General features: G+C 41.5%; 1 protein-coding gene across 1 annotated transcript in view; it reads left to right on the plus strand.

Moving 5' to 3' along the window:
- The window catches only part of LOC122789343 (CREB3 regulatory factor-like), a 1,518,167-nt gene that overhangs the window by 1,249,485 nt on the left and 245,726 nt on the right, over positions 1 to 22,956 (plus strand). The gene's annotated exons all lie outside the window — the stretch shown is intronic.

Here is a 22,956-nt window from a genome sequence, read left to right on the forward strand (position 1 = left end):
GGAGTCTGTTGTGGCATATGTCCTAAACCTCAGGACAAGGCTGAAGGAACTCATGTGCTTGGCCCAGGAGAACCTGTCAGAAGCCCAACAACAAAAAAAAGTGTAGTATGACAGGAATGCTCGAGCTAGAGAGTATGCTGTGGGGCAGCCGGTAATGGTTCTCATTCCTTTCAGACACAATAAGCTGCAAGCAGCTTGGGAGGGACCCTACAAGGTGGTAAGAAAGGTAAATGATGTTAACTACATGGTGGAACTGCTAGGCAGAAGGCAGGGGCACAAATTGTACCTTGTTAACATGATGAAACCTTACCATAATAGGGAGGCCCTTGTGCTAAGCATTTGCAATGGATTGCAGGAGGAGTCTGAGTGAAATCTGGTGACTGATCGCCTCAGTGAGGCTCGGGCTGACACCTCAGTGGTAGGGGTAGCAATGTCCCAGCTGCTCTGTCCTACCCTGGTTCGAGTAATCCAAGCAGTGTTGCAGGAATTTGGGGACATGTTCACTGGGAAACCACGGTGCACCCACCTGGGGCAGCACCAAGTGTATACAGGACCCCAAAGGCCTATTAGGCAGGCCCCTTATAGAGTGCCTGAGAGAGTCAAACAGACTCTGAGGGAGGAGGTACAGGCAGTGTTGGAACTAGGGGTGATTCAAGAGTCCAGAAGTCCCTGGGCCTCCCCAGTGGTGCTGCTGCCAAAGAAAGATTGCAGCACCAGGTTCTGTGTGGACTACAGGAAATTAAATAATCACACAGAGTCAGATGTTTACCCCATGCCTAGGACAGATGAGGCCCTAGAGCAGCTGGGTGGGGCTAAGTATCTTACAACCATTGATCTTACCAAGGGTTACTGGCAGGTGCCCTTGACTCCCAGTGCTAGAGAGAAGTCAGCCTTTGTGACTCCTTTTGGCTTGTATGAGTTCACAAAGATGCCCTTTGGGATGAAGAATGCCCCAGCAACTTTCCAGAAACTGGTAGATCATATCCTAGCAGGAGCAGGAGGGTTTGCCTTGCTTACCTAGATAAAATTGCCATGTACAGCCATTCCTGGCCAGAGCACTTTCAGCATGTCAAGGAGGTGCTGGGCAGGGTTGACCATTAAGCCGAGCAAATGTCAGGTGGGTATGGCAGAGGTCTCCCATCTAGGACATAGAGTGGGGAGTGGTAAGATAAGGCCAGAACCTGCCAAAGTGGAAAGCATTCAGGCATGGCCTGCACCTGTTACTAAAAAGTAGGTGAGCATTTTTAGGGACAGCAGGGTACTACAGAAAGTTCGTCCCCAGTTTTAGTACCATAGCTGCTCCCCTCACAGACCTGACAAGGAAGAACAGGCCAGATAAGGTAGTGTGGACCTCAGCATGTGAGCAGGCATTCCAGAAGCTTAAAGAAGCTTTGGGCGGACCCCCTGTGTTAGCCAGTCCAGATTAGAGCGGGGAATTTGTTGTGCAGGTGGATGCTTCAAACCATGGGGTGGGGGGCTGTACTTAGCCAGATTTCTTCAGAGGGGGAAGAGCACCCAGTTGTTTATCTCGGTTGTAAGCTCCAACCCAGGGAGGAATGCTATGCAGCTGTAGAAAAGGAATGTCTATCCATAGTGTGGGCACTGCAGAAACTTTAAGCCTTATCTGTATGGAAGGAAATTCACTGTTATGACAGATCACAATCCCCTAACATGGTTAAACAGAGCCAGCCAGCAAAATGCCAAGTTGCTAAGATGGAGCCTGGGGTTGCAGGCATATGATATGTCCATGCAGCACCTCAGTGGGATTAGCAATGCCAATGCAGATGGGCTGTCAAGACAGGGAATGGGGTAAGGTACACTCAAATAGACCGAACTCCCTCAAGCATCATTTCTCAAGGGTCACTTGAAAAACTAGCTTGAGTTCTCCGGGGGCGGGGGGGGGATAAGTGAAGATTGGGTAAAGATAAATGAATGCTGGCAGCCTAGCCAGATAGAATTTTGGAGATAATTCTGTCATCTCTAAATATTAATGTAAACCACAGGCTTGTTGTCTTAAATGGTAAAAATAGTGTTACATGTGGAACCGGAAAAAATATGTAACAACAGCATGTTGTGACCCTTTGATGTTAGGACTTGGAGCCAGTGAATCTAGAGTGGAGCATCCTGCCTATTGTTTTAAGGCCAGAGTTAATGGCCAGAATTTGCATGCATAAATGTCCTTTATTGCTCTGGTTTCTGCCCAGAGGGGAAAAATGTACATGTAGTTTGTTAGCCTGGGAATCCAAGGAAGTGTGAAGAATGATGTAATGTGAACCAGGAATGTGATTTTAAAAACAGAGAGAATCAGAGAGCATAAGCATTTTTGTCTTGACCATCCAACTCATTAGCACTGTCTTGCTCTATATGTAAGTTTATCTTTGAATTGTTTTCTCTTAGAAATAACTAGAAACTAGAAAGATTAGACTGCTTTTCTGTGATATCAGAACTGTACTACTGAATTATTTTAAGTATCTCTCTGTGATCTCTGAACTCTTGACTAGCACTGTGTAGTAAAAATTATTGTCTTGTGTTTTGACTATTTGTTGTTAAATATTTTTAAACCCTTTCAACTGTGGCTGTTTTTGTAGAGATAATTTAAGCTCTTTATAGTACTTGCATGCCTTTGGTAAAATTGTACAAAGCCACTTCAATAGCTTTAGCCCTGGGGTATACTACCAATTGGATAATAATATTGCACAGTAATAATTGGACACCCTTTTGGCTGGCTGCAGTGGTGCAGAGGTTAGCATTGCTGCCTCACAGCAAGAGGTTCTCCGGTTCGATCCTCGGCTGGGGTGCCTTCTGTGCGGAGTTTGTATGTCCTCCCTGTGGTCGCGTGGGTTTCCTCCGGGTGCTCCGGTTTCCTCCCACATCCCAAAGACATACTGTAGGTGGATTGGACACTCTAAATTTGCCCTAGGTGTGAGTGTGTGCATGTGTGTGCCTTCTGTGGAAGGTTGGGCACTGGGCGACAACTCGGCACTTTAAAAACTCCACTGCCAATCATAAGCGGACAGGTGATCTGCTGTGGCGACCCCTAACCGGGAAAAGCTGAATGAAGAAGAATAATAATTGGACACCCTTTTAAGGGCCTTTCATTAGCTGATAAATATTAGTGGCTGGTGGCAGCTGGTACTACCGTATAGTCTGAGGAAAAAGGGGCACAGCTGGAGAACCTCTGCCAACCTTCCACAGGAGTGTCTGTGTGGTTGTATAAACTCTACTCAAAGTATGTGTGCGTGTCTGTTTATGTCAGCTACTTGGGCAGGGACACGAAGTACTGGTTGGACAGAGATGGTGCTAGAGGTTTTAGCTTGCCCACTAGGCTGAGATCTGGACCCTATAGCTGTACCAGTGGGGAGTCTTATTGGGGACCTGGAGAGCAAGGGAGCGACCAGCCCCGGACTGACTGTGATCTCTGTGCTCTCTTAAGGGAAATTGCACTTTACTGTGTGTATTTGTTATCCTTTTCTCCTATACGAGACGCCCCTTACTGGTATTCGTGGTGAGGACTGAAGCTCCTTGATTGCTGGGCCAGGGCACGGGCGTCACAGTGCCACTAAAGGAACTTATTCCTCCTCAGGATTAAATTATCTTTTTTCAAGCTCTGACCCAAGACCCCTTTGAACCTTCAGCCAGAACAGACCTCAAGTTTTTGTCTTGGAAAACCATTTTTCTAGTCACTACTACATTAGCTAGATGAGTATCCTAACTCCAGGCTCTATCCTGTAAACTCCCTTACCTGTTTTTCCACAAAAACAGGGTTTCCTTATAGACCAACCCGTCTTTTTTGCCTAAGGTAACTTCTGAGTCAAATGTCAACCAGGTCCTTAACCTCCCAGTTTTCTTCCCAAATGTTTCAAATAAGGTAGATTGCATGCTGCTGCTTTTGGATGTACATAGACAACTTTGGTTTTATCTCCAACAAACCAAAGGTTTTCAGAAGACTGACCAGTTGTTTGTATCCTTCTTGCCTAATAGATTGAACAAGTCAGTTTTTAAAGTTACACTGGTCAAATGGCTAACTGATTGCATCTTTTTTTTTTTATTATTTATAGTAAAAGAGGGTTGTACTTGCCTAAGCCTCCTAGAGCTCATTCCACAAGGTCCTCAGCTTTTTGGTGGAGAGCTTCCATAGATGAGATTTGTCCAGCTGCCACTTGGTCCATTGCTCATACTTTTATTGCTCATTACAAATAGGATTTGATTCCTGGGAACAGAGCTGCTTTGGCTCCATAGTAGTCTAGTTGGGGACTCTGTCCCATCAGTTGAGGAATGAATGAAAATGACAGCATCAGGTAAAAAGATTATGTACTCATCATAATGTTATATCTGTGTTCATTTTTCCTTAACTTCCCACCTTACTTAACCCCTTCCCTTTGCTACTGGAGAGATCTAAGGGTATCACTTTGGGAACTGTTTGAACTCCAGTTCTTTTTTTTTTTATTCTATACCTTTTTGAGTTCTCTTAATGTATTATCCATTATCTTCTATAGGCAGCAAACTCAATCTGAGGTGTGTTAAGCTGGCAGGGAATTATGGGTAAAGGGAGAAGCTCGAGAGTTTGGATCTAAGGATCTGTATCTAAGGATCTGTAAGAAGGTGCCAAGTCAGATCTGAGACCTATCAGTTGAGGAAGAATGAAAATTAACATCATAGATGCAATGTTATAGTGAGTACATAACTTTTTTTCCCCTTGTGCTTTATGACTGAACAGATGATGGAATATAATTTCAGTGCATACAACCTGATGCTATCGCAGGACCTTGCAAAAGCCACTAGCAAGTCTTTTATTTTGTACTTGATTTGTATACTTGCTATAAAGGTCCATTTCTTGCTCCTGAACATACTCCTCTTTTTATCTTTCATGTGTGGTGTAAAATGGGTTTAGGCCCATTATTCAGGGGTTTGGTGGTAGAACACTATTTACCTGTTTTCTAAAATCTTCCTAGGCAGGGAAATTAGAGTGGGCTGAGGCTGCTGTCTGAGACGGACAAGAATGTTGATGCTATTTCTGCTGTTGTGGTCTTCTTCGAATGATGACTAATTCTAAAGCTCCAGAAGTTCTTATTGAACTAAATTAGAAGTACCTTTTTTAATCCCCAGAAAAAGTTATCTTGAGAAGAAAAATTAGAAACCTTAGTTATGTCATTGTCCTAATAAATGCCATTGTTGTTGTCTGGAAGTTCCCAGACAGTAGCTTTGTAACTCCTTAAAAGGGCAGCTGTCTTGCACAAACGTCTCACTGCGCGACATTCCATGTTCTAGTGCAGACTTGTGTGTGAAATTTTTCAGGGGCTAGAGATTCCAACACATTGTCATAATTTTGTTGGACAGGGTGTTCAATGGTATGAACAGATCTGGCAAAAATATTTTCTGTCATGCTGCTTTAGACTTCAGGGCTCAAAATGTTTCTCACCTGTCCCAGTTCCATTTGCTCCTGATGGGTTGACCACTGGAAAACCTGAAAGAGTACCCTTATTCAGGAGTCAAGGAAATGGTGAGAAAGGTGATTTTGTAGCACCAAAAAGAATACTGTATGACCCAGCTAATCCATATTTTAATAGTAGACCTTGGTGGCAAGAGCTTGTCTGGGTGGGGAAGGTTGAGACTGGGTTTAGCATGAGAGGTTTGTCCTGCCAGGGCGTTTGTCACTGTAGCAGGGAGAGTGGATTGATGGAGACATTCACCTTTGTTTCTTTTCGGTTTCTTTGTGGTGTCTTGTGTGTACTTCATATGTTCAAAGGTTTTTACTAAGCTTGCATTCAAGGAGACCATTGAGTAACTTAGTCACCACACCCAATATTGGGACTAACATTGCTACCATTTTAAGTACGCTTTCTTCACTTATTTCCAGTCATTCAAACTAGATTTAAAAGTTGCTAGGGAATTACCCTGCTTGATAGGTAAGAGCAGCCTGTTTCTAGGGGTGGGGTACATTGGGTTAGGTATCTACAATACCATCTGGTGGTATTCATGTGATAGTATAAGTTTAGGTCTTTAGAGTGGATGTTTGCTTTACCATTTATTCTATTTAGGTAAAGGAGTTCAAAGAACCTAGTTCATAGGGGATTACTAGGCTAATGGCTCCAGAGCCTTTTTTTGCTCTTCTTATGTGCATTAAGAAGACATTGAGGCTTGGGTGTTCGTTAAGTAGTTTATTGTATACAAATACATCTGGATGGATGGCAGGAACATTAAACTTAAACGAACTGTCTAACTACCTGACTACATACTTGCATGCTCACACTCTGGCTGCTCACTCAAAATGGCACTTTTGCTTGCACGTGTCCAGTACTTATATGCATGCGCTGACTCACTGGAAAGTTTCTTAAAGATATATCACACACACTGATCTACATCCTCCCTCTCTTTACTGAGCGGTCTCATGTAAACAATGACATTTGAATAGGCATGTAGTTATACAAACACTAATGTCCAGTTTGCTGTGCATCTGGAAGTAAGTTTCGAGATGCAACCTGATCTCATGACATAATAGTAAGGACTGGGTTTAGTAACAGGGACAGTCAGTGGAGAATGTTTTTCTTGAGGAGTTTCAGGGATTTTCTCAGGAATGGGGGTTGCTGACTGAATGTCCTCTGGAATAGACAAGTCACTCTGAGAAGTAGAGATGTTATGTTGTCCCTATCTCACCTTCATTCTTGCTGGTTGGTTTGGAGCAGATCCTCGGCTCCGACTCAGCTGCATACTAAAGCTCACGAGATTCCAGTGGCTCGAGACTAGACCATATCCCAAAATCTCAAGTGAGAGTTACCCAGATCTTGTTTGCCGCTAGAAGCTACGGGATTGCTTTGCGACAGGCTCAGGCTAAGTTGTGTTTTTTGTACTTATTGTTAAATATCATTACCTCATTAGTAGTTTTTCCTTATAGTTGGGGAATACTTTAAGTGCTTGTGTGCCCTTTTGACTGTTGCTTTTTTGCTGTTTGTTGTTGAGGCCGTCATTTTCCTTTCAGGTCTACTAATTCCTTTTAGCTAGTCCCTAACGAATCTATTTTAATTAGAGGATTCATTTTTTGTCCCTTTAATTTTCGGCCCATTTCAGTTAGAGGGCTCCCCTTCCTCCCTTTTACTTTTTTTTTCCAGAAGTTCACCATTTATGTTAGAGGCATCTCCTCAGGCTGAGGAGTTGTCGTTTAACTTAGAGACTCTCCTCACCCTCCTTTTCCTTTAAAAAAAAACTTGCCTTCTCTGTCTGCTTCTCGTTTGTTTTTTCTTCTGCAGTCAGTGTTGTTAGCTATTGTGTTTTTTGATTTTCAGAGTTGTTTAAGGAGTCTTCCAAAGAATCCAGACCTTCTGGGTTCAAAAATGTGACTCATGCACACAAAAAATGTCATTAACAGAATGTCATACAAGCTGCGTGTAATGTCTAGGAGCCGTTCGCCTGCAGGACTCTTGCTCCATATGTCATGAGTTTAGTTCTAGGGTCCTGCAGGAGCGGAAGAATAAATTAATTGTGCGAGGGTTACTCAAAAGGCCTTTTGAGGCATCATTAGAAGGGAATTAGGCAGGTAAAACTGATAAGCCCTCCAAAAAAGCAACTTTGTTGGGTCCAGCCTTGGAACCATCGAAAAGACAGGATAAACACAGTTTGTTTGATCGAAGTCTATCAGGTCCGACAAGACACAATCTCCTTCGGTTCCTTCAGTGTCTTCAGAACCAACCAGGAGCCAAAAAAGAAACCGGTCTCCATCCTTGGAACTGGTACATTCTGTACCACCATCTCCACTTCTCCAGTCTGTGACAGGTACTCACTGTTCATCCACCCATTCCTCTCAATCATCCAGGAGCCTTTCAGATGATGATGTGGAGAGGGTGGTGAAGAGGTTACATCGGACACCGGCCTTGGCTAAAATTTTATCGAACCCAGCCCATATGGACGTGGAGCCAACTGCCCAACCTACTTTGTCATCTATTCCTCCTTCAACTCTCATGAGTTCGGAGCCGGAATGCATGGAAGTCATTGTGGTGGAACTGCCGGACCCAAAAACCACCCCCAGTTTTTCAGTTTCAACACCTGCTTCGATCTCATTGATACTGCCATCTGTCGAGAGATCTGGGAGCCGACACTCCGTCGGCTCTGGGGTGGGGGGGGGAGAGCGGGATCGGGCCCTTGTCGGATCCTACTCTCCCACTTAGGCTTTGGTGCAGGTGAATTCAGCGCCTACATCAGCCTTGGAGCCATTGCCCTTGGTGCAGGGGAGGTCTCTCGGCTCTTCAGAGCCGGAGACTCTCTTGGGCTGGGATTGTGGTGCCTTCGCGGTAATGAGTTTGCTGTCCCCCCAGACCGCTCCACCCTCAGCTCCAGCTGCTCTGTCCCCTTTGGGCCAGTGTCTACCTCCACAACACCCCTCCATCCAAAGCATAGGGAGATGCCCCAGGACACCGCCTTGGGTGACCCTTCCCTCTTCCGAAACCTCCCCAGAGGTCCCTCAGAAGAGGACTTGTAAGAGGAAGCTTTTGGACTCCCCGAGTCTCTCACGTCAGACATGGACTTGGAGGACTCAGAAGGGTCCCTACAGTCCCCCTCTGAGGATGTCTGTTTTGCAGACATCCTGGAAATCCTTAAGCAGAGGGGTGGCTTGGAGCCCCTTAACCTTTCTGAACATGAGTCTGTGTACCTGGTGGCATTTGGTTTTCACCCTTCCACCTCTTGAGTGCCTCCACCTTTCGACAAGCTGCTGGGTGTAGTCAGTCAAAAGGTGTGGGGCTCTCCAGAATCTATGGAACTGGTTCCGAGGAGACCCAATAAGTTTGTTACAGTGCCAGAGGACAAACTTTTCGTGACTAAGGGTGTTCCAGTTTATGCTATGGTGGATGCGGCAGCCACAAAGAAGGAATTAGCAGAAACTTCTGTCCATCTACCAAACAAGGAGTCCCATACAATGGACAGATATGGGAAGCGTATGTTTTCTTCAATGGCCTTTACCCTTAGGACACTGAATTATTTGTCCCATTTTACTCGTCTCCAGAGGGATCTCCTCAAAGAGCAGGATCCTACAGGTGTGGGAGCTTCAGACAAGGCTGCTTCCCAGCTTGCGACCTTATCTTCTGTAGTTAACTCCTCCATGTGGCTTATCTCCTACGCAGCTGATGGAGCGAGCAGGGCAGCAGGCACAGGAATTGCCTTATGGAGACATTCCTGGATGCACCTTTGCGAGTTCGTGGAGCCCTTCAAGTCTTCCTTTATCAGCGCCCCATTTGATGGCTCATCATTGTTTGGGCCCAAGGTAAAAGAGACTCTTACCAGGTGCAAGCAAGAAGGCAAAACTGTCTGCCGTAGGAGTACGTTTCTCCATGCCTACTAGACCTTATCCCAAAGGTCAGAAGGGCAGAAAAATGTGGTTCTAGAAATCCCAGGGAGCTTTGCCTGATGCACATGGTGAATTTTCCCCTAGGGGCAGAGGGGGAAAAAATAATGGAAGACACCACCCTCGTGGCAGAGGGGGTCCGCAGAATCAGGGCGACAGAGATACATTCTCTGGTAGGCCCTTCCAGCGCTCCTGAAAGGAGGCCTGCCTGTCCACCTCTGGAAGCAGTTGGAGGGAGATTGTCACTGTACCCAGAAGCCTGGCAAAATATCACAAAAGACACATGGGTACAGTAGATTATATCCAGGGGATACAGCATTCCATTCTCTGTCACCCCTTCCCCAAAAGTCAGTCCCAGTTATCCCACCCAATCTAAAAGAACAAGCGACCCTAGAAGTTCAAAGGTTGCTAGAAAAACGAGTCATCCAAGAAGTCCCCAGAGACTAAATCGGATCCGGAACTTACTCAAGATTCTTTTTAGTTCCAAAGAAGATAGGGGACTGGAGGCCCTTTTTGGATCTCAGCAGACTGAACAAGTCTGTCAAGAAAACAAAAGTTCCGGACACTGCAGACCATACTCCCTTTTCTGGGAAAGGACAGTTGGATGTGCTCCATCGATCTCCATGATGTGTACTACCATATCAAGATCTACAGGTGATCCAGGAGATATCTATGCTTCCGGCTGGGATCAAGTCATTACCAGTTCAGACTTCTGCCCTTTGATCTCACTACAGCGTCCAGAGTGTTCACCAAATCCATGGCAGTAGTTACGGCTCACCTGACGCGTCTAGGATTCTGGGTGTTTCCATATGTAGATGACTGGCTCCTTCCCGTCACTACTGAGCATTGACTAACCAAGGCAAGGAACACCACAATTCATCTATGCTCAGAGCTAGACATCACTATAAACTACGAAAAATATGCCTTGTTGCCCTGTCAACATATTACATTTATAGGAGCAGATGTAAATACAAAAGACATGATAGCAAAATTGCCTCGAGAGAGTGTCAGTCATACGACATCAGGTTTCAATTTTGATCATGAGAAAGAAGATACAAGCAAGATTTGTTCTCAAAGTGCTAGGGTCGATGATGGCGGCAATAGCACTAGTTCCCTTGGCGCTCTTCCATATGAGGATATTACAGTGGCTTCTCTTTGCTCGATGGTCCATGCAGGATCTACACATGTCACATGAAATTCTCATCATGGATACCTGCAAGAAGTATCTACAATGGTGGCTTCAGTCTATGCAGGTAACGATAGGCAGACCATTTGTCCTTCCCCAACCTGTAGCCACAGTGACCACGGATGCTTCCCAGATAGGGTGGGGGGGTATTATCTGGGACAGACTGTTCAAGGAACTTGGCAGCAACATGAATATCACTTGCACATCAGCGTCCTAGAGATGAGAGCGATGCTTCTGGCTTTGCAAGCACTCCAGCGCTGTCTTCCTGCAGGGACTATTGCAGTTCAAACAGACATGTCCATAGTGTGGTGCATCAACAATCAGGGTGGAACCAGATCTTACCCCTTGTGTTAAGAGGCTCTATGAGTATAGCAATGGGCAATGTCTTATCAACGTTTTCTGACTGCGATGTACATTCTGGGGAAATCCATCGTGATAGCGGACAAGTTAAGCCGGGCAATTCTGATGCCACACGAGTGGGCCCTGGAGCATGAAATTGCACACCACATTTTTCGCAAGTGGGGCCAGCCTTCCTGCGACCTTTTTGCCACGTCCATCAGTACCAAATGCAGCAGCTATTTTGCCCTAGTCTCCCCTCCGGGACAGTCACCCAGGGATCCACTTGTTCACGATTGGCCCCCAGGACGACTGTATGCTTTTCCCCCATTTCCATTAATACCCAAAGTTCTTCAAAAAGCAAAATCATTGCATTGCAAACTAATCCTCATCGCCCCTTAGTGGTTTTGTCAGATATGGTTCCCCTTCCTATGGCCCCATCTTCAGGAGGAGCCTTGGATCCTGAACCCAGTTCCGGATCTCCTGATCCATCAATCAGGAACACTCCACCCTTCTCTTCAGACCCTCAAGCTGACAGCTTGGTTTCTCCACTTCCCATCTTACCCAGGCTTCCTGACATTTCCCCACCAGTGTGACACATTTTGATTTCTTTGCACAAATCTACAACAAGAAAGCTTTTTGCTAGCAAATAGAAGAGGTTCTCTTGTTGGGCTGTCAAAAATCATATTGATCCTTTTACAGCATCCATTTTGAAGATCCTTGAATTTCTAGCTGAAACTTTTAACCAAGGACAACTGCAGCCACTATCCGAGTTAAGCTGGCTGCCATTTCCAATTATCATGTTGGTGAAATGGGCTCCTTTATGTCCCACGGGTTATGCAAAGCTTTCCTAAAAGGTACTATCCTCTTAAGACTCCCAATAAGAGAACCACCTCCTTCTTGGGATCTAAATTTAGTTGTAGCTGCCCTGATTCTTCCTCCTTTCAAACCAGCTGCTGCTTGTTCTCTGAAGTTCTTAACTGGGAAAACAATCTTCTTAACAGCCATTACCTCAGCTAGGAGGGTATCAGAATTACAAGCTCTTTCCATTCGTCCTCCCTATCTAATTTTTCACAAAGACAGAGTTTCTCTCAGGACCAGTCCCTCCTTCCTACCAAAAGTATGCTCTGAGTCATATTTAAATCAATCAATAGAACTACCTGTATTCTTCCCTGATCATGGCAACAAGGCAGAATATAAACTTCACCAACTGGATGTTAATAGACAGTTACATTTTTACTGAATTCAGAAAATCTGATCAATTGTTTATATCTTTCTCAGAAAACAGAAAGGGAACTTCAATCTCAAAAGTAACCTTATCGAAATGGCTTATAGACACCATCACTTATGTTTATAGCTCACAGCGTAAACAACTACCAGGAAAAATTCAAGGGCATTCAACTAGAGCAATGTATACCTCTACTGCCTTTCAAGCCAGACTGCCTTTAGAGTCAATGGTGGAATCACTTGGGTTAATCCTTATACCTTCATCACTCATCACAAAGTAGATGTGGCCTCCTGGAACAGGGCATCCTTTGGTTCCACTGTTCTGAAGAGTTTATTCCCTTGAGCCACCCGAGAGAGAAGGTGCTGGGGACGCTGTCCCAACCAGCAAGAATGAAGGCGAGATAGGAACAACATAACATAAAGAAGTTATGTACTCCCCATAACGTTCCATGTTTGTTGTCCATGATTTCGCCTTCTTTCTTGCATCCCACCCTCCTTCCCCCTTCCTGGAGGATCGAGAGGAATTATTTGGTATTAGACCATATGTGGTCTGATTCCCTTTTTGCCTCATGAGTCTTTATATAGCTGAGGGTCTATTACTGTTGCCTTGGTGGGATACATGTGTGTGTGTGTGTGTGTGTGTGTGTGTGTGTGTGTGTGTGTGTGTGTGTGTGTGTGTATATGTATAGTCTAGTGTTCTGGGTTATCACAAATGAGATCTGGGTAACTCTCGCTAGGCATGTTGGGTAGGGTCTAGCCTCCAGCCAGTAGAAGCTCTCGAGCTTTAGTATGTGGCTGAGTCAGAGCCAAGGATTGGCTCCGAACCAACCAGCAAAATAGAAGGTGAGATCATGGACAACAAACCTGGAATGTTATGGTGAGTACATAACTTCTGACTTTGTCACAGGCAAGGTGCTGTAACACTGTTTTGAACACTGGTAACAAATGCTTCTGATTTCATCTGAATTCCATTCCTTGTGATTCCACAATGTACGATCTCTGTTCTTAACACAAACTTTTCACAAATCCGATCCAATCAAAATCTTTTGATGTCTGCATCCTCACTATCTCTTTCTTTTGTAAAGAACAGAGTGGTTTGCTCATTTTATCATAGTAAGACTTCTGGGACAAAGGCTTTTTCAACAGTTGGGCTTTTACAGCTTTGTTGTTAGCACTTGGAACCATTAAATTACTGCTGGTTGACATACCTCTCAACCTGGAAACATCAAAAATCTGGACAAGGACCATGAAAAATAGGTACAAATCTGTACACTGTTTAACATAAAATTTGCATACATAATTACAGAAACCCACCCATTCCAATGGAATTGTGGGATACCACTTTCAAATGCAAACTGAAGAACAGACAACCAAAATATGGCACCAGAGTCCCCCTGCAGCCATTCCAATGTCCTATTACCTGGTTATTGGACCCCATTTACCATAAACACTAATGTGCATACACACACACATCAGCATTCAGTTCAACGTAATAAATACAGCCTTCAGCTCAAAAAATTTCAGTTCAGCATAATAAATACAGCCTTCAATTCAGCGTAATAAATACAGCCTTCAGTTCAGCATAATAAATTTCAGTTCAGCATAATAAATACAGCCTTCAGGCTTCAGTTCAGTATAATAAATTTCAGTTCAGCATAATAAATACAGCCTTCATTCAGCATAATACAGCCTTCGGTTCAGCATAATAAATACCTCAGGGCTTGTTTCCAGAAGTTCAACCACAACATAATAAATATCTCTGTTCTGTTCCACAGCATAATCATTGCAATTACTTCAGATACCTCTCTTTCCACATTCTGCAGCAGTCACCTTGCGGCTTGTTCGTTGAACCAGCAGCACCATTCCTGCTTCTAAACAGCCTGGAATACACTCGTGAGCTCAAATGCTCAATTCCGATAGGCTATACTACCTCTCTAAGAATGTATAAGGAGTTTATATGAAAGGTTATTGTTTACAAAGACTTTATTTACTTATTTTTATTCCAGCTTTGATAACTGAGTAGGACTGGCTAATAGGTTGACACTCCATTTCACTAAAGCATTACTTAACTCTCTACAGAGCAGCTAAAAACCTACAGCTAAAGCATTACTTAACTCTATATACACACACACACACACACACACAAACACCGTTCTCGCTAAAGAATTACTTAACTCTACAGAGCAGCTAAAACGGAAGCATTACTGAACTCAGCTAAAGCGCGCACCCCCCCACTCACACACACACACACACACACATTCCGTTTCGCTAAAGCATTACGTAATTCTACAGAGCAGCTAAAAACCTCTACAGCTAAAGCATTACTTAACTTTACACACACACCGTTCTCGCTAAAGAATTACTTAACTCTACAGAGCAGCTAAAATGGAAGCATTACTTAACTCTACAGCTAAAGCATTACTTAACTCTACACAGCTAAAAACTGAATCATTACTTAACTTTACAGAGCAGCTAAAAACGGAAGCATTACTTAACTCATACACTTGGTTCTCGCTAAAGCATTACTTAACTCTGCGCAGCAGCTAAAAACGGAAGCATTACTTAACTCTACAGAGCAGCTAAAAACATACATAAAAACAGCAGCATTACTTAACTGTACAGAACATAATGGATTTCTCTGGTCACACTAAAAACGGAAAGCTAAGTAAGGAACTTAACATCTAAAACATTTTTCATTACCTCTGCTGCTGTCTGTCCATTCTAGCCTTGCCTTGCTGCTCGCTCCGAGTTCCATTTCCTTATTCCTGCAGCTTAAACAGAAGTTCCATTCCCTCGTGGCTGGCCGGAAATAAACTCATGTTATTGTTTGAGCTCAATTCTGACAGGCTGGCAGGCTGTTTCACGGAGCTGACATCACGCACGTGATGACGTCAGCTCATAAGGCCGGAAAAAGAAAATTCAAATAAAACAGCTGGGAAATTCGGAAATTTAGGGGTGCCACTCGGGAATTGTGCCACCCCATTATTTGGACCCCAAAACTCAGAAAAAAACGAGTAATTCAGTATGGTTGGGAGGTATGCTGGTTGGTAGTGTGGGTCTAGTTTCTCTCGACACAAGTCTTTGGGCAGGTAAACCAAGATGTTTATGACGAAGAATGTTTCTGAGATTTAACAAGTTGAGAAAACCATCGGTATTGTCATGTGTGGATTTCTCTTAACAGCTGTTTTGCACTTTGAACTGCACGTTCAGCCAAGTCATTTGACTGGGGGTCTTCAGGACTACTCGTAATATAAACAAAGTCCCACTCTTCTACAAATTTCTTGAACTGATGACTTGTAAACTGTGCACCATTGTCAGAAATAACTGTGCGGACTGTCATGGACAGAAAAATGTTGCTTTAACTTAGTAATGCAAGTACTGGAAGTTAGGTTGGGAAGTAGGTCAATCGCAAACAAATTTGAATAAGAGTCTTCAACACCAAGTAATATTGACCGTTCCACTCGCAGATATCTGTGGCTACTGTCAACCAAGGTAGTTCAGGAATCTGGCTTAAATGAAGTGGTTCTTTTTGTCGATGCGGCTTTGTATTGTTACATACTGAACAAGATGAAAGTACTTTCTCAGTATCTCTCAACTTAGAAGGCCAAACTACTAGACCTCTCACCCTTCTTTTGGTAGAATCAGTTGCTGGGTGGTCACAATGCAAGATCTTAATATACTTTTGTTGCAAGGACTTTGGAAAAATCACTGTAAAACCTTTCATGATGATACCATTGTCTGACAAAATCTCATGTCTGTATGGACAACAAGGTTGTACTTCTACTGGTAAGCAAGATTGCTTTGAGGGCCATCCTCAACTTATAAAGTGGTTGAGCTTCTGGAGAATTGGATCTGAAGCTGTGTGAGTTCTGAGCTCATCAAGATGTATGGAAGAAAATTTTCTCACTTCCATGAACTCAGAGTTAAGTTGCTCATTGTTATGCTGTTCTATGTTTTTTTCTGGGCAATCTGGATAAGGTATCAGCACGATAAAGAAGTTTGCCTTTTGTGTAAACAAGACTGAAATTGTAGTTTTGCAATTTGAGCATCATGTGTTGCAGTCTAGCTGGAGCTGTACGCATAGGCTTTCCCAAAATAGTAACAAGAGGTTGGTGATCAGTTTCAGTCTGGGTAGTCAACCATAAATATAATCCTGGAACTTCAAATATGCAAACACAATTGCTAAAAGCTCTTTCTCAATCTGGACATATTGCATCTCTGTCTGGGTAAGAGTTCTTGAAGCATAACCTACTGGTCTACCCTCTTGAAGAATGACTACTGCACCTAGACCAAACTTAGAAGCATCACAGGAAAGAGTAACTGGTTTGTGAACATCATAGTAGCTGAGAGCTGGTGGGGTGGCAGTTTTCTGATTTAGGACATCAAATGCTCTTTGGTGATATTTTGACCAGGACCAAATTACATCTTTGTATGTCAGCTCTCTGAGCGATGCTGAAAGGTGGCTTAAATCTGAATAAACTTGCCTAGATAATTGACCATGGCAAGAAAAATAAGGCTTGGACATTGTCTGGAGCTGGCATCTCGACAATTGCTGCTTTCTTGGAAGGATCCGGTCGTAGCTGTGAACTCGTACCCAAGTGACCAACATAAATAACTTCTCATAGCCTGAATTTGCACTTCTGAGGATTCAGCTTAAGATTCACTTGACTTGCTCTTTCCAGAGCTTTCTTGAGGTTTCTATCATGTTCGCCTTCACCATTGCCTCCTACTAGAATATTATCTACTATAATAGCACACTGATATCCAGAAAAAATTTGTTCCATTGCACACTGGAAGACTTCATTGGCAGAATTTATTCCAAATGGCATTCTCAGAAATCTGTATCTTCCAAATGGCATACCAAATGTGGTTAGCAATGAAGGTTTTTGGTCAAGCAAAATTTGCCAAAATTAACTCTCTGCATCTAAGACAGAAAAAAAATTGGAGTTTGGCACGGGGCAGCAACCTCTTCAATGGTGCACATTGGTTAATGAGGCCTTTTTAATGTTTTCTTCAGATCTCTTGGATCAATACATATTCTGATATCATCTGAGCTACTACCATGGAGGACACCCATTCAGTAGGTTCTTCTACTGGACAAATTACTCCTAGCTGTACCATTAGGTCTAGCTGTGCTTTGACTCTGTCCTGCATAGCTACTAGAACGTTCTGTGCTGGTCTGACAACTGGGCTGACCTCCGGGTCTAACTTCATGGAGTACACAACTGGTAGCTTGCCTAATTTTTCTGTAAAAATATCAGCATACTTAGAAAAAATAATTTGGGCAAACTTTGAGCTGTTGTCTTTCAGGCCCACGTGGTGAGCTTCTTTATTAAATGAAAACATTCCCATTTTAAACTGTCTTTGAGGCCTAATAATGACTGCACGTGTCTCTTGACTACAAAAAATTGCAGGTCATAGCTGTTTCCAGCAGAGTAACATGAAAGCGCTACTGAGCCTTCGGTTTGAATCTCTTCACCACCATAAGCAACAAACTTCCACACTTTTTGGTCAAATCAAGTTGTTCTGCATCTTTTACTCTGCAAATGTTTCTGCTAACATAATGTTGCACTTTGAGCCAGTATCTACTTTGAGCTGTACAGGACTCCCATTGATCCAAACAGGAAAAAAGATCACATTCATTGCCCTTAAATCTACTGCATTAACTGTTTCACCAAGCACAGACAAGCCGTCCGCATAATTCGTGTCACAGCTTTCTAATGGATCAACTTGCCTCTTGGAATGCCCTCTTTTAATAAAAGAATGTACCTTGTTTGATTTACAAAATCTTTTGAAATGATTCCACTTATTGCAAGAATGACACTGCTGACCAAAAGCTAAGCACTTCTCTCTTTTAGGTTTGTGATTTCCACCATAATTACAACAGTTGACTATGATGCTGGGTGGGGGCACGTTTTGACTTTGCTGACTCACCTTTATGCTTTACTGAGCATGCTCTGGAGTTTGCTAGAAAGACTCCAGGTTTCCCTAGGACTGGGAAACACACCCATCTTTCACAAACACAGCCCATAAGGCAAAACAATAAACCATCACAGCCCACAAGACATAACAGTAAACCAAACATACTAGTCATTGGTGACTCAGTTGTGAAACACTGATGTGCCCCTCACCAGACTTGAAAGGAGAAGGTCATGGTTATTTATCTGGTGCCAGAATCCACCACACCACATCATGCATGCACTTAAGTCCCTCCATAGTAAGTACAAATGTGACTGTCATTGCCCATGTTGGTGTGAATGACTTGAGACATACCTCCCTGGGCTATATGAAGAGAGACATGATTGAGCTCTGAGAGTGTGTGTCCCAGGCAGGTATGACCCTAGCCCTAAGCAGCATCCTACCTTCACCAAGAATGTTACCACAGTACCAGTGAAAATTGACTTCAACGATTAGCTTAGTTTCGGGTGTCATTCCGACGGTATCCAGTGTCTGTCTGCCTAGGACATGGTTGACAGGCCTCAAAGGTTTGCCAGAGATGGCCTCCACCTGTCCCCACTGGAATTCCAGATCCTGGCCAAGGGTCTTACCTCCCCCATTGTACCTTTTTTAGGCAGAGTCCCAAAGACAAATCTTCCAACATAAAAGATTTGTCAAAAAGCAAACTGAAGGTCATGCTGCTTAATGCTACAACCCTTAACCTGAAAATGCACTCACTGGATATAAAGGGAAGTAATTCCAACCATAATTGTATATCAGTATTGATATTAATAAAAATTCTAAATAAATTATAAATATAATTTGTATAATTTAGATTAGTAGGTTTAGAGATATTGTATTGTAGATTAACACACAGGATATGCCAAAGTTTATTATTTTGTTCATTTAGTTGTAGATTTTTAGTTAATTTATTTTCATTTAGGAAGATGATAGTATGTAAAGACTTCCATGCAGAAGAGAATTTTGGATCTATCCAGTTTGATTGTTTTGAAAATGGATGCTTTAATGTAGGATTCTAAATCTGGAAAATTAATCTGTACCAATTCCCAAGGTCTTATGTGATTTGAGAAGGCTATTCTATTTCTTTTTAGGAACCAAAGAAAATTTATAAGAATTTTTATTTTTTTAGAAGATTCTTGGTGGGAATTATAGGAATAGCTTGCGCAATGTAATTTATTTTGGGGAGTAGAACCATCTTAATTAGTTGCAATCTATCTTCAAATTTAAAGTACAATTTATTCTATTTTTCAATATGTGTTTTTAAAGTGTTCACAATATTGTTATAATTTGTGGTTAAAGTTAAATCTATGTTTTCACATAGTACTATCCCTAAATAGTTTATAGAGGAAGCCTGTTTTCTAATTATTTGATTTATGTTTAAATGAATATCATTGTTCTTATTTAACAACATGAAGTTGGACTTAGATTTGCTAACACGTAAACCTGAAATATGATAAATGTTTTCGACTTGTAAGTCTAATTCATGTAAGGATTCATCTGAATTAATTTAGAGTAAGGAGTATGGTCATTGGCAAAGAGTATTATTTTAGAATTAAACTGACCATGTATATCAATGCCTTTAATTTTAGGGTTATAACGAATTATTGAAGAAAAAAAGTTCTGTTGCTAATGCGAATAAGATTGGGAACATGGGACAGCCCTACTTTGTTCCTTTAGTAATTTCAATGTTTTCTGAGGTAAATGGACCCAATTTTACATAGGCAAGATACTTTTTATAAATATTTTTTGTTTATGCAATGAATTGTGCAGGAAATTCATAGATTTCTAAAACTTTAAAAGGTAATCCCATTTTAGTGAAGCAAAGGCTTTTTCAATGTCCAGAGCAACTGTAAGGGCTTCTTGATTGTCTCTATTTAGAATGTCTACAATAATTAAAATTGTTTGGATGTTAACATGTGTATGTCTATTATAAATAAAACCTGTTTGATCATCACTAATGACGTGTATCAATGATTTTTTTTATTCTATTAACCAGGATAGACATAAAGATTTTATAATTGTTATTAAGTAGTGAGATTGGCCTATATGAACTACATTGTTTAGGATCTTTATTTTCCTTTATAATAGGGGTGATTAGTGAATATCTCCATGAAGGTGGAATTTTGCTTTGCAAATGTATTTCATTTAGAGCTTTATGCAAGATTGATATTGCTGAAATTGGGAATAATTTATATAATTCGATAAGTCCATCAATTCCTGGAGCTTTATTTTTGCTTTCATTAGTTTTTTCAGTTGTTTCTTTGAGAGAGATTTGTTACTGAATATTTATAATTATTTTTTCTGGTATTTTTTTATTTTAGAAGAATCCAAACCTAAATCTAGAATATTGTGATGTGAATCATTATTTTTATAATGTTCTGCATAATTATATTTAAAGGCATCCAGAATATCACTTGTATCTGATTCTTTTTTGTTGTTTTTCCCTTCATGAATAGCATTTGTGATATTTTCAGTGGATTGTCTTTTTATTCTCATTACTAGGTTATGCATATGTTTTGGTGAAACAGAATATGAACTTAGTTTTAATTTTTCTAGAGCCATATTAGTTTCATGGGTTAAAATTTCATTGTATTTTTTGTTTAATTCTCCAATTTCTGTTTTTTTAGTGACTGAGTCTCTTAAATCATTAGAATTAATTTCTGTAATTTGTTTTTGGATATTAACTAATTCAGACTCCCATTTCTTTGTTTTGTTATTAAACCATGTTATAGTTTTGCCATATAAATATGCTTTTAGGGAATCCAAAAGATAACTATATTTATATCTTCAGTATAATTAGTATCTAAGAAATATTGTATTTCTGAGTCTAACTATGGTTTGAATTGTTTTAATTTGGTGATATAAACTGGGCTTCTTTTTGTAAAAGTTAATCTCTTGAAATCTGTTTGAATTGTGATCTAACAAGGGGCAAGGAATTATGGAAAAATTTGCTAAGTCTTGAGATATAAAGATTTTAACAATTCTTGTTTGAGTATTGAATCTATGATCACTATGGGAAAACAATAGAGAATTAACTTCCTTGAATCTAAATGTATCGATTAGTTTTAAATTATCAGCCCATATCTTAAAAGCTTTTCCTATGGGGGTAAAACGGAGAGGTCTTTTATTAGTGGTCTCTGAATTGTCCAAAATGCAGTTAGTCTCCTCCTATTATCAGATTGCCTTTAGATACTTTGTTAATATGATCTGTGTTTTTCGACTGTTCCTACACCAGTGCCAGGAAAACAATACAAGTTTGCCAGTCTCCAAATTATGTTACTAAATCTTATTATTACAAGTGTTGTAAGTCTGTCTTTGTCATCATAATTGTAAATAATTTGAAGGTTAGTGACATTTTTCCTCCATAGCATTAAGACTCCTCTAGTTTTTTTTATTATAAGAGGAATTAGATAGCATTAAATATTATTTTGGATTCCATACATAGTTATTTGCTTTAAAGTGAGTTTCTTGTAAAAATACCACTTGTACTTTATTTAATTTTAGATATCTTAGTAAACTGGATCTTTTCCTTGGATTATTTAATCAATTAATGTTTAGAGAGAGTAGAGTTAAGTCCATCCTATTTGTTTGTTTATGAAGTATTTGTATTTGACATAAGTTCAAAGTACTTTTGTCACTCAAATTTTGTGTAACTTTCTTACAAAATCTATATCCTAAAGTCAGCTTGATCATTCCTATTAGAAATCATAATTTAAAACTATATTGAGGCCAGTAAATAAAAGTGTGTAAAGTGAATAATCCCATAAAAATAAGTAAACAAAGACTTTAAATGTCCCTTTAACAGACATGGAGTGAAAAACACTCCTAATCTGATAGAACTGTTTAATCAGATTAACTGTCATTCCTAAAAATGAATTAAAGAAAAATGAATGTTGTGGAACTCCATATTATAATTTCTGGAGATTAATTGTTTCTAAATGAATAAAAGAAAAACAGCTATCAATTAACTTAACAAAAAAGTTATGAGTTTAGTGTGAGAGAAAATTAGATGTTCTTCGTGTTTCACTGTTGCAGTCATCACATTTGGGTTATCTACTTGCAGTAGCCCTCAGTCGGCCTGATTATTAAATTCTTGGGTCATGCGTCGGTTGCTGGCTCATCTTCCATGACGTCAGGTAGTCAGGGCTATAAAGCATGCAGGCGACGCCATTACATCAGTCTTTCTTGCCATGTGGTGCTCGAAGCAGAAGCAGGTCGCAAGTGCTGGTCGTCCGACTCCTGAAATTTTCGTTTTCGATTTTCAGATCCGAAGTCTTCAACTAAGCTAAGTACCCCTTGGGGATCCTTTCTCTTGCTCTAAACCGATATCAGTAAAAGTTAACAATTGTATTTCTTGTGGAAAGCAAATACTGCATAAAGATTTTCATTCGTACTCATTCCTTGCTTGGGCCCAGACCACGACGTACCTCGCTGTCAGTTTTGTGCCTTAGTCATCTGTTCATTTATGCATCTAAATATTTTGGTACTCAGTTCAATTATCCAGAAATGGCTTCGGTAAGCCACCCAACTACCAACATTCTGAAAAAATGCAAAGATAAAGACAGAGATAGACCACATAGGTCCAAAGCTGCCGACGACTCTTCTCCTAAACTAGTCGTCAGTTTGCCAGTACTCAGTGAGGCACTTTCACAGCCCCTGGTACCCACTACTTCAGATTCGCAGGCCTCTACTGAGACCCATTCGGAGTCCAGTATGCCGCGAGATGCTTCTTCGACTGTGGAACCTGCGGATGTCTCTACCTTGGAAGGGTCCAGAGCCGCTGTGCAGGCACTGGCTTCTGAGGGTGTATTCAGACCTACTGACTTGCATATTGAACTGACGCCATCTTCTTCTTCAAGGCTTAAAACTCAATCCATGCCTAGAAAACCGACGCCCAGACCGCATGGTCAGGTCCCTA

The sequence above is a fragment of the Protopterus annectens genome, chromosome 14.part0 (genome assembly GCF_019279795.1).
Source record: "Protopterus annectens isolate FY-2018-M chromosome 14.part0, PAN1.0, whole genome shotgun sequence".
NCBI lineage: Eukaryota > Metazoa > Chordata > Ceratodontiformes > Protopteridae > Protopterus > Protopterus annectens.